The sequence below is a fragment of the Scylla paramamosain genome, chromosome 16 (assembly GCF_035594125.1).
Source record: "Scylla paramamosain isolate STU-SP2022 chromosome 16, ASM3559412v1, whole genome shotgun sequence".
NCBI lineage: Eukaryota > Metazoa > Arthropoda > Malacostraca > Decapoda > Portunidae > Scylla > Scylla paramamosain.
The window spans coordinates 11,730,001-11,741,537 of record NC_087166.1 but is presented as its reverse complement, the minus strand read 5'-3'; the positions used below and the strand labels follow the sequence as shown (position 1 = coordinate 11,741,537).

At 43.8% G+C, this 11,537-nt stretch overlaps 1 long non-coding RNA gene across 1 annotated transcript in view; it reads left to right on the top strand.

The window, feature by feature from the left end:
* Positions 1–1,870: 1,870 nt before the first annotated feature.
* LOC135107809 (uncharacterized) overlaps positions 1,871–11,537 on the top strand; it is a 15,266-nt gene continuing 5,599 nt past the window's right edge. Inside the window, exons 1-2 of the long non-coding RNA XR_010272005.1 lie at positions 1,871–1,999; positions 3,694–3,809. This is a non-coding gene — a long non-coding RNA (uncharacterized LOC135107809). The remainder of the gene's footprint in view (positions 2,000–3,693; positions 3,810–11,537) is intronic.

The following is an 11,537-nucleotide window of genomic DNA, read 5'->3' as shown; positions in this document are numbered from 1 at the left end:
GGAGGAGGCGTGTGATGGTCTAAGCGGGGAGCGAAAAAAAATGAATGCTGGAGGAGTGGGCAGTCTGATGTGAGGGAAGCGTGTAGATAAAGGCTTTACCTGTGAAATCCTGGAGGGCGTGGAAGAGAGCAATTTTTTTTTATTTTTTTTTATCATATTTCAACGCCTAAGAAAAAAAATCATAAATAAAGCAAAAAAAAAAATCTTTCCCTGCTTCAATTGTTAACGATAGTGTGAAAACAGGAAAAATAATAATAAGAAATAAGAAATAGAAAAAAAAACTGCCCCTGCTTCTATTGATAATGGCAGTGAAATTATAATCACCCAACTATTTTCTATTATTTTTTTTTCTTTCGTTCGTTTTCCTGTCCTTATGTTGTAATAAAGAAAGAAAAGAGAGAAGGATACATAGAAAAGAAAATAATTGATAACATTACCGAAGAAAGAGAAGAAGAAAAAGAATAAGAACAAGAAGAACAAGGACAAGAAGAACAAGAACAAGAATATCAAAAATAATTAAAAGAAGACAAGCTAGAGGAGAAATTAGGTACGAGGAGAAGAAAGAAGAAGAGGAAGAGGAAAGAAACAAGGAAGAGGACATAGGAACCGAAGCAAAAAAAAAAAAAGATGGAAAAATAAAGAGTTAAGAAAAAACACACCAGAGGGGAAAGAATCAGGTGCGAGGAGGAGGAAGAGGAAGAGGAAGGCACGAGGAAGAGCTAGGAAAGACAGCGGGTGTTCACGTGCACGCCACACTGGTAATTAGACAGTAATGAAGCAGGCGAGGCGGCGTGACAGAGGCGACCAGGCCCAGATATATCATTAATAGATTTTTGGAGATTTGAGTGAATGGCGAAGGCAACAACAACAACAACAGCAACAACAACACTATCAACAACAACACCAGCAACAACACCAACAGCAACACCACCACCACTACCACCACCACCAACAACAACAACAACAAATTTTAGCGGTCCTAAGAGATAGATAGATAGATAGATAGATAGATAGATAGATAGATAGAAAGACAAGAAGATAGATGAATGGATGGATAGATATACAGACAGATAGATAGATAGATAGATAGATGGATATGCAGATGGATAAATAGATAGATAGACAGAAAGAATGAGAGATTACAAAAACAACAACAACCACAACAACAACAACAACAACAACAACGAGAAAGTTATCCACCTCAAGAGAGAGAGAGAGAGAGAGAGAGAGAGAGAGAGAGAGAGAGAGAGAGAGAGAGAGAGAGAGAGAGAGAGCCTGTTGGAGTCTTGTTTTTCCTCGTGCATATTCAAATTACCGGGATTGTCTTCAGTCTTTTATTCAGATGAAGGATGAGCGAAGGTGAGGGAGAGTGAAGAATGAGGATAACTAATCTTCACTCATCTCACTCATCATCTCTCTCTCTCTCTCTCTCTCTCTCTCTCTCTCTCTCTCTCTCTCTCTCTCTCTCTCTCTCTCTCTCTCTCGCAGCCTGTTGTGGTGGTGGTGGGTAGTGGTTTGTACAGTGGTAGCTTGATGAGGAGAGAGAGAGAGAGAGAGAGAGAGAGAGAGAGAGAGAGAGAGAGAGAGAGAGAGAGAGAGAGAGAGAAACATGAAAGAGACAAGTGAGTGGAGAAAGTTTTCCTGCATGCTCTCACTCCCTCTCCCTCCCTGCCTTCCTCCCCTCTCCACCCCTTCCCTTACCCCCTTCCCCTCCTCTCCCCCCCTTACCCCTTCCCTCCTCTCCCCCTTACCCCCTTCCCACCCGTTCACCGCTGCTTCAATACAAATAACAACACAAGAAGCCCATTAAACTATTGACCAAATCCAACCCTGAATAGATAAGATAGGAAGTTGTTATCTTATCTCCCTCCAGACCCTGTTAGCGGCGCCCAAAACTCCCTTCGGCACGCGGGCGGTAGGAGATAACACGGGCCGCGGGGGGTGCAGACAGTGTTATCTCAGGCGCCGGGGAAGCAGCGTGTCGCCTCTCGAGATAGGGGTGAGTAAGAGAGCGAAATTTGCGTGTCACTAGGATGTTTTACCTTTTAGCATGACGGAACGGAATACACGTACATACTGACACACACGCGCGCGCACACACACACACACACACACACACACACACACACACACACACACACACACACACACATAGACAGGTAGACAGACAGACAGACAGACAGACAAATAGACAGACAGAAATAGAAAAATAGATGGATATAGAAACAAAAACATGCAGAGAGAGAGAGAGAGAGAGAGAGAGAGAGAGAGAGAGAGAGAGATATGAGGTGAAATCTAGAAAAGTCCTCCCCTCCCTCTCCCCTCTCTTCCTCCTTCCCCTCCTTCTCCCTCTCTCCCTCTCCCTCCCTCCCCTTCAGCCCTCCCTTCCCCCTCACCTCCCTCCTTCCTTCCTTCCTTCCTTCTCTCTTTTTACATCTGGTGAAGAATCGTCTTGATTTCCGCATTTCCAAATTTTCCTTCCCCGAGCAAAGGGAGAACTTTCTGCGGCGCGTCATGTGTGTGCAAAGTTGCCTCGTTCAATATTCAAGAGCTGCCGCCACATTCACCCAGCTCCAGTCTCCTCCAGCGCAAGTTTCTATAGATTCTGATACAGTTGGCTCGCTTTTTGAAGACCCCGACACCGCTGCCTTAGGCCCTCACCCCCTCACCCCCCTCATCCCTCCTTACTCACCCACCCCTCAACCCCACGGCGATGAGAGGGACTATAACTGGAGAGAGGAATGGGTGAGGAGGGAGGGAGGGAGGGAGGGAGGGTGTAAAGGTAAAGAAAGTGAATGGGTTGTGAAAGAAGGGAATTAGATATGGATAGCTAGGTGAAGGGATGAACAGATGAAGGAGGAAAGGTGTGTGAAGGTAAATGGTGATGAAAGAGGTGTACAGGTGAGAATATGAGTACAGGTGAAGAGAGGAATGGGTAAGTGAGGAAAGGAGAGGCAAGGATGAAAAAATGTGTACAAATGGAAAACTGGAGAAGTTAAGGGAAGGAAGAAATGGGTGAAGGAGGAAAGGAGGGAAGGAAGAAATGGGTGATGAATATAAGTGGTAAAGGGAAACGGAATATGTGAATGAGGGAAGGAATGAAAGAGTGATGAAAGGAAAGTATAGATGAAGGAAATGAGTAGCAAAGTGAAGGAAGAGACGAGGGCAAGAAAGAGAAAGAAATAGAATAAAAGAACGAACAGGTAAGAGGGGGAAGATAGAAATTAGTAATATATATAGAAAGACGATAGAATAAAAGATAGAGAAAATAAAGAAAAATTAAGTAAAGCGGGACAGGGGAGGATGAGGGAGGTAAGACAGAAAACAGCAGTAACAGTGAACTAAATTATACAACGAGATTTTATGATAGTAATTCTAAAAAAAATAAATAAATAAATAAATAAAAAAAACACCAACCCATTTCTTCCCTCCACCGTCACCACACCATTCCTTTCTTTTTCCTGACATTCTTAATCATCCCCATTCCCTCTTCCTCTTTCCTCCCTTTCTCTCCCCTTCCCTTACTCTACCCTTACCTTCTCATTCCCTCTTTTTCAATCTATCTCCTGTCCTCACCCTTCTACATCTCCAATTACCCCATTTCCCCTATCATTCTCGTCCATTCCCACTCCTTCATTTCCCTACCCATTGCCTTCCATCCCCGTATCACCCCATCACCCCACTCCCTCCTAGGACCGTCAGACAGAAGCTCCTCTCCTGAAAATAAGCCTCCGTCTCCTCGCCATCTTCATCGTCGATATTGGAAGGGCCTCACGAATCGGGTCCTCATCAGTGCCTCCGATACTCAGGTGAGCACTATTGATCCGATGGACGTGGAGGAGGAGGAGGAGGAGGAGGAGGAGGAGGAGGAGGAGGATGGAGGAGGAGGAGGAGGAGGAGGAGAAGAAGAAGAAGGAGGAAGAGGAGGAGGAGTTTGAGGGTTAGTAAGGTGCAGGACAGCCTTTTTTTTTCGACACCTTCAGCCTCTCTCTCTCTCTCTCTCTCTCTCTCTCTCTCTCTCTCTCTCTCTCTCTCTCTCTCTCTCTCTCTCTCTCTCTCTCTCTCTCTCTCTCTCTCTCTCTCTCTCTCTCCAGCGTGACCGATTGTTCGTGCTGGTCTTTGTTCCCCGCCACAAGTAATGAGTCGGTAGAGTAATGGGAGGTGTTGCGCTTCCCATATACACGCGGTCATCTGAATGCGTACCTGGAATGTTTGGGTGTCTCTTCATGGTGTGGCGTTGTGTTGCTCCAAGTATGCGCAGTACAAGTCAAGGTACTGTGCATCTTAGCCTTGAGGGGGTCAGTGGGTTATGGGGGCTGTGACTTGTGTTGGTTTGGTGGGTATTAGGTAGGTGTGTTGTTGTTTTTGTTGTTCTTTGTATGAGGGTCTTTAAATTTTGAGGTAGTGTGTGTGTGCAAGTCAGGCCTAGTGAGCTACTGGTACTGGGACTGTGAGTTTCGGGTGGTTTAGTGAGTTAAATGTAGTCTTGTTGTTTATTTTGCCTGACCGTCTTCAAGTTCTGAGTGAGTGCGTGTGTGTGTATGTGTGTCTGTCTGGGTGTGCGTGTGGCTTATGGGTGAATGCGAGGGCGCCGTCCACTTAACTCAAGACAGCATAAAGCAGCAAAAAACTACCTGAGTCACCTTATGTACCTAAAACTCATCTCTCCTTACCTCTTTCTCTCTCACCCTAATCTTATTGCCTCCCCGCCTCGCACGCCGCTATCCTCTTCCTCCCATCCGTCCTGCCCACTCATCTCCCGTCGCCTCCCCCATCATGCCTTTTCTATAAGCAGCGCGGGACACCAGATAAGATCGACCCCGCCCCTCCCCGCCCCTGAGGAGAAGCATGCCAGCAGGGCCATATTTTGCCTCGCGGTTAGCTGGCTCGCTGCGCCCAATTATCGTTCTCGCCAAGATCTCCCGTCCCAGGCTGGCGACGCAGGTACTCGACGAGCGACGCGGCCCCTCCTGCATCATCCCCAGGGTCACCGCCTCTCTTGTGCGCCAGGAAGCCCTCCCACTCCCTGCCCAAGGCGGTGCGGGTGCTGCGACGCCTCACTAAGATTTTGTTCGATCTGGAGATGATTTGAAAGAGAGGGTTGAGAAGAGAGGAGGTTGAAGATGGATGCTTATGGAAGAGATGAGTGAGGAATAGCTACCATATATCAACATAGGAGAGGGTGTAGAAGCTGTGCCAAGTGCCTTCTTCCCTGCCACGAAGACACAGTGCAGCGTGAAGTACAGGTGAGCGGCATTCCTAGGCAGCAGGGGAAGGCCCTTCGCTGAGTTGTGATGGGGACGCTCGTTCACAGGCCAGGTGCCGCCTACTCTCCGTTGCCTGGTGTCCGTGCCGCTCCTCCTCCTCCGTCCGAAAGCCGCAGCACCTTTTTGTTGAGATCGTGTTGCTTTTGACCTCGTGGCATGCTTCGAGTCGAGGTTTCACTCAGGGGACACCCACCGGACACTCTCCTAAGGAGCATTGTTAACACGCTGTGGACGCAACATGTTCACGGTCAACGCCGCTACGTGAACCACAAGCCATTCTAAGAACTGAACCTTGCCAACCCCAAGATGGTAGTAAATGGAATCGACTACAGTTGGAAACCACCTGCCTCTCCCTTGAGTCTCTGTCACCCTTGGATCCACACAAGTCTCACGCCCTTGAGTAAATAAGGAACCAAAGAGTTTTTTTTTTTTTTTCTGCCACTCTCTTCCTTGAAAACCACTTCCAGACAGCAGTTATCTTTGCGTGCTCTAGTTTTTATCGTTTGTGTGCCTTTACTTAACTAATGAAAATAATACGAGCAATAAGTACAACCCTACGACAATTTTTCTCAAAGATAAAGAGAGAGAGGGAGAGAGAGAAAAAAAGAAGACTTGGGCACAGACGATAATTATAATTCGTGCTAATGGCGGCAGAGCAGATGAAGCAATTAGGCGAGGCAGGGCGCGTCTGTTATCAGCGGCGGTGCGTTGGGCGGCTCTCTATCTCGCGGCACGGGGCTCCAGGTGATGCTACCGGCGGGCGGCGGGCGGCGGACGCTCCTCTCAATTCCGCCATCGCCACTTCCATCTGCACCAATTTGTGGCAGCAGGGAAGACGTGTATGTGTGTGTGTGTGTGTGTGTGTGTGTGTGTGTGTGTGTGTGTGTGTGTGTGTTACATTTTAGCATGATTTATGTATTATGTATTCTGTATTACGTTTTGTATTGTGTCTTACTAATATTTCACTTTTAATTCCCTTTCCTTTTCCTTTTCCTTTATTTATATACATTCTACTTTTCCTTCCCCTTTCCTTCCCTTTCTAAACCCTTTCCCTGTCTTTTACCCCTTCCCTTCCCTTCTCTCTCTCTTCCCTACCCTCCCCTCTCTTTTTCCTCCTGGACACCTCCCTCTCCCAGGCTCTTTCCAGCCTGTCAAAAATTGTAAATAGTAATGTCACCGCCATTTTGCAAAGCCGTCACCAAATTTTATAGCCGAAATAAAACACTCGCGTCTGATTATATTGTTGGCCTTGGGATGGTGACGGGAGTGTGTCTCTAGTTTTCAGCTGAGACGAGAAAGCTGTCCGGGAAATTATATAAAAATGTTGGTGTCATTTCCTCAGAAAGACTCTAGTTAAGTTAAAAAAGACGAAACACACGAATAGGGAAGACTGAAAAATGTGGTAAAAGATGAGATGCAGGAATAGGGGAAGATTGAAAAGTGCGTGGGCTTGGCTGGCGGGGCCGTAATGAACCAAGGCCAGCGGGAGGGTGGCTGGGGAGGTCTTTGGGGAGGTTCTTCAGAGGCTTGCAGGGTTTTTTTATTCATTTATTTATTTATTTTATTTTATTTTTTTTTAGATCCTGTACTTATTGTAGAGGTTAAGTGGGACTGGAGAGTGTTGGTTTGTCTTGAGTCTGTTGTTTTGTTTTATTTCTGTTGTATTGTTTCTGTTGATTCTTATTTCTCTTCATTCTTATTTCTGTTGATTTTTATTCCTGTTTTATTATTTCTGTTGATTTTCATTTCTGTTTTATTATTTCTGTTTTTCTTTCCTTTATTAATTAATCCATTGGTTTTGTTTCCCTGTTTTTTCTGTTTTTTTCATCTTATTTTACCTTATCTATTCATTTATTTCATTCATTTCATTAACTACATCTTTACATATATATATATATATATATATATATATATATATATATATATATATATATATATATATATATATATATATATATATATATATATATATATATATATATATATATATATATATATATATATATATATATATATATATATATATATATATATATATATATATATATATATATATATATATATATATATATATATATATATATATATATATATATATATATATAAGCATATATATATATAGCTTCTGGTATACTTTCTTCCACTTCATCTCCTCGTTTTCCTCCTCCTCTTCCTCCTCCTCCTCCTCCTCCTCCTTCTCTCAGCTTCCATCACGGGTCGCCACAGCTGATCAACCTTCCTCAACTCTCTCACTCTTCTGCTCCTTACTCAGTCACACCCATTATAAGCCTGACTTATTTTACTGCCAGAGAGAGAGAGAGAGAGAGAGAGAGAGAGAGAGAGAAAGTCCACGCGTAATTTCCATAAACACCATTGAAATTCCCGCTCGACACTGATGGAAGTCAGTAAGGATGCAAGCAATTTTTTTTTCATCTGTCACTGCTGTTTCATTGCTTCCCATCTGTGTGTGTGTGTGTGTGTGTGTGTGTGTGTGTGTGTGTGTGTGTGGGAGGTGGGAGGGCGAGGAAAAAGGGGTAGGAGGGAAGGGGATGGGAAAGAAGGGTGAGTTCAAGTGGGGAGGAGAGGGAAGAAGAGGGAGGGGAAAGTGGGGAGGTGCAGGAAGGTGACGCGGTTTCAAATTGCATCAAATGAAGCCTCGTGAATCATGGCACCTTTTTTTTATTATTATTATTATTATTATTCAGAAAGAACGAGCTTTTTCCTTTTTTTTTTTCCTTTTTTTCTTTATTTTCTTGTATGTGTGTGTGTGTGTGTGTGTGTGTGTGTGTGTGTGAAGGCCGGGTGTGATGGCCAGTGTGGTAAACTTTATTGTCACGACCATCCATATCGCGGGAAGGAGGAGGAGGCGGAGGAGGAGGAGAAGAAGGAGGGATGGAGGGAGGAAGGAGAGGAAGGAAAGGGAGAAAGATGCAGCGAAGATTCCTGTGCAGGGGAAAGATGGTAGGGAGATGATGAGATAGATAGAGAGAGAGAGAGAGAGAGAGAGAGAGAGAGAGAGAGAGAGAGAGAGAGAGAGAGAGAGAGAGAGAGAGAGAGAGAGAGAGAGAGACTGAATAGATAAAATAAGAATGTGTTGCAATGATAAACCCACACACACACACACACACACACACACACACACACACACACACACACACACACACACACACACACACACACACCAAACATTAAACAAACACCAAACAGAAACAAACAAAAACATAAACACTCAACATTATCAGTTTCTTTCATCTCTATTCATCTATAAACTTCAGCCTTGTTTATATCGCTTTTCCAAATCCGTACAGAGAGAGAGAGAGAGAGAGAGAGAGAGAGAGAGAGAGAGAGAGAGAGAGAGAGAGAGAGAGAGAGAGAGAGACATATTAGGCTTCGTTACTTCTATTCGTAAACTTATTAATGTATGAAGAACTGGTGAAATGTAGGAATATTTTTTTTATTATTTTTTTGCGTAAGACAGTCACTGGCTAAGAGGAACAAAATCTATATAGAAAAATGGCCCACAGAGATGCCAGTCTCCTAAGACAGAGAAATAAAAATGATTAACTAAATTTAGAGAAGTGAAGACACACACACACACACACACACACACACACACACACACACACACACACACACAGAAACCTTATCCAAAACTAAGCACCAAGCAAGCAGTCAGTCAGTCAGCACCGTTACCTTGTCTCCCCGCCAGATGATGATGTTTAGCTTAGCCCCAGGTGTCCCAACAGTTAATGACCGACACAGGTGAGGACGCGGGGGACACACGCTACACTCACCTGAATTATCACCGGCACCAATAACTTTTCTTTTATATTTCTCTGATTTTTCTTACTTTTCTTAATCTTCCACGTCGTTATACTCATCAAAGTCATCACCACTACCAATAACTCTTTTTTTTTCCTTTTAGATTTCCTTAGTTTCTCTTATTTTTCCTCTTTTTTCCACGTCGCTACACTCACATAAGCCATTAACAATACAAGTAATTCCTTTTTCCCCTTATATTACCCTGATTTCCCTTACTTTTCTTCCCATACACCACCAGTACTCGTAACTCCTATTTCCCCTTAAAATTCCGTAGTTTCCCTTACCTTTCCTATTGACCACCTCCTTACACTCACCAAATCATCAACTGCACCCATAACCCTTATTCCCCTTAAAATTTCGAATGATTTCCCTTACTTTTCACCGTTCCCACATCTCCTACTCGCCCTGGAGCAGTGGTGAGGCAGGGGAAGCGCTGGAAAAGTGAGGAAAGCTGGTTTGTATCTGATTGACATGAGAAAGATGGAGAGATAGCGAGGGGAAGGTCGCGGTGTGCTAGCCAGGAGACGAAGGCGAGGAGGGAATATTAACGCAGAATGACGCGTCCCACCTTAGCACTCCTGGTGAAAGGGTTAGTACCTGCCCGGGAGGAGGAGGTGATGCTGGTGGAGGAGGATGATAAGGAAAAGACAAACAGGAGGAACAGTAAAAGGAAGAGATGAAGAGAAGCAGGGTAAGGAAAAAGATAAACAGAATGAGTAATAGGAACAAGAGGAGGAGATGGAGGAGGAGTATTAGATAGAAGAGGATGAGAATAGGAGAATGGAAGAGGAGTGGAAGGAAGGATGAGAGAAGGGACAGAAAAAAGAGCATAGGAAGGAACAGGACGAGAAAGAGAAAGGTAAAAGGGAAGAAGGGGAGGAGGAAAGAGTAGCAGAAAGAGGAGGAGATACGAGTAAAAGAAGGAAAACGAGAATAACGAAGAAGGAAAGAAGGAAGAGAGGGGAAAAAAGAGAAGAGGAAGAAGTACGAATAATATGAGAAGTTTAAGATAGAACATCACACACACACACACACACACACACACACACACACACACACACACGCGCGCGGTTAGCTGAGAGTAAAGTGCAAAGAACCTCCAATTTTTCCTTTTTCTTTTTTCGTTATGGAAATTTTCACCAATACTTTTTATAGGCAGAAACAGAATGACATGTACGAAATTGTCCTTTTTTCTCGGCCAATTGAATTAATATGAAGAGCAAATTAGGGAGCTCATTTCACTTCATTTGCAGTCCATTTGGCGGCGGCGACGATAATGAGGCGCGGGAAGCTAACTTGTTTCCCTCTGTTAGTATGCACGTGCACACACACACACACACACACACACACACACACACACTCAGACATACGTAGATACACTCAGATACATACAGATAAACTCAAACCCCTCTTGCTTCGCTCTTTTCCTCTTTCCTTTCAGGCTTTCCCGTTTTCCTTACAGTTTTTCCCGTTTTCCTCAGTCTTTCCCATTTTCCTCACAGTCTTTCCCGTTTTCCTCACTGTCTTTCCCTCTTCCATCAATTCTATCCTCACTTTCATCCTTACTGCTTCCTTACTCCTTTCTGTCCTTACCCTGTCCTCATTACCACTGTCTTCATTATTGCATTTTTCACTGTCACAATTACTGTCTTCCTCACTATCTCTTTCCCCACTACCATAGCTATTTTCCTCTCTGTCCTCTAACCTGCCCTCCCTTCTTTCCCTTCCTTCATGGCTTCACTGCATTCCTCATCACCCTTCACATTAACCTCTCCACTGTCTCCCCTCCTGGTCGTCCTCAGCCTCACCCACCCTAGCAATTTTCCCCATCCAGTGACTAATGAACGTGACATAACAATGAATAAATGTCCATTTAATATGGCGTGGAAAATGTTGATGACACTCTTAAATGGCACCTCAGAGAGAGAGAGAGAGAGAGAGAGAGAGAGAGAGAGAGAGAGAGAGAGAGAGAGAGAGGAGCGTAATTATACGAAAATAAGGGAATGAAAATTGAGAGCATAAGTCTTAGTAAAGGTCAAACAATGTGAGAGGAAACTGGAAGAGGAGATGAAAATAAAAAGGACGAGAAGAGAGAAGTTAAGACAAAGAAAGATAGAAGCAGTAGAGTAGGTAGAATGAAACAAATAATATAAACAGGTATCTATAATAAGGATGGATGGATGGATAGAAGAAAAGAAAGGAAGGAAGAAAGGAGGGAAGAAGGTAAAGGAGAGAAAAAAGAAAATAATCAGGTATCTATAATAAGGATGAATGGAAGGCAGGAAGAAAGGAAAGGAAGAGGAGAAGAAACGAAGGAGAAATAAATATAAGTGAAAGGAATGAATGAATGAAAGAAGGAGGGAAGGAAGAAAGCAAAGAAGAAATGAAACTAACTCGGGTGAATGAAGGTAAGGACTGATTAAATGAAATAATGAAAGAAAAAAAACA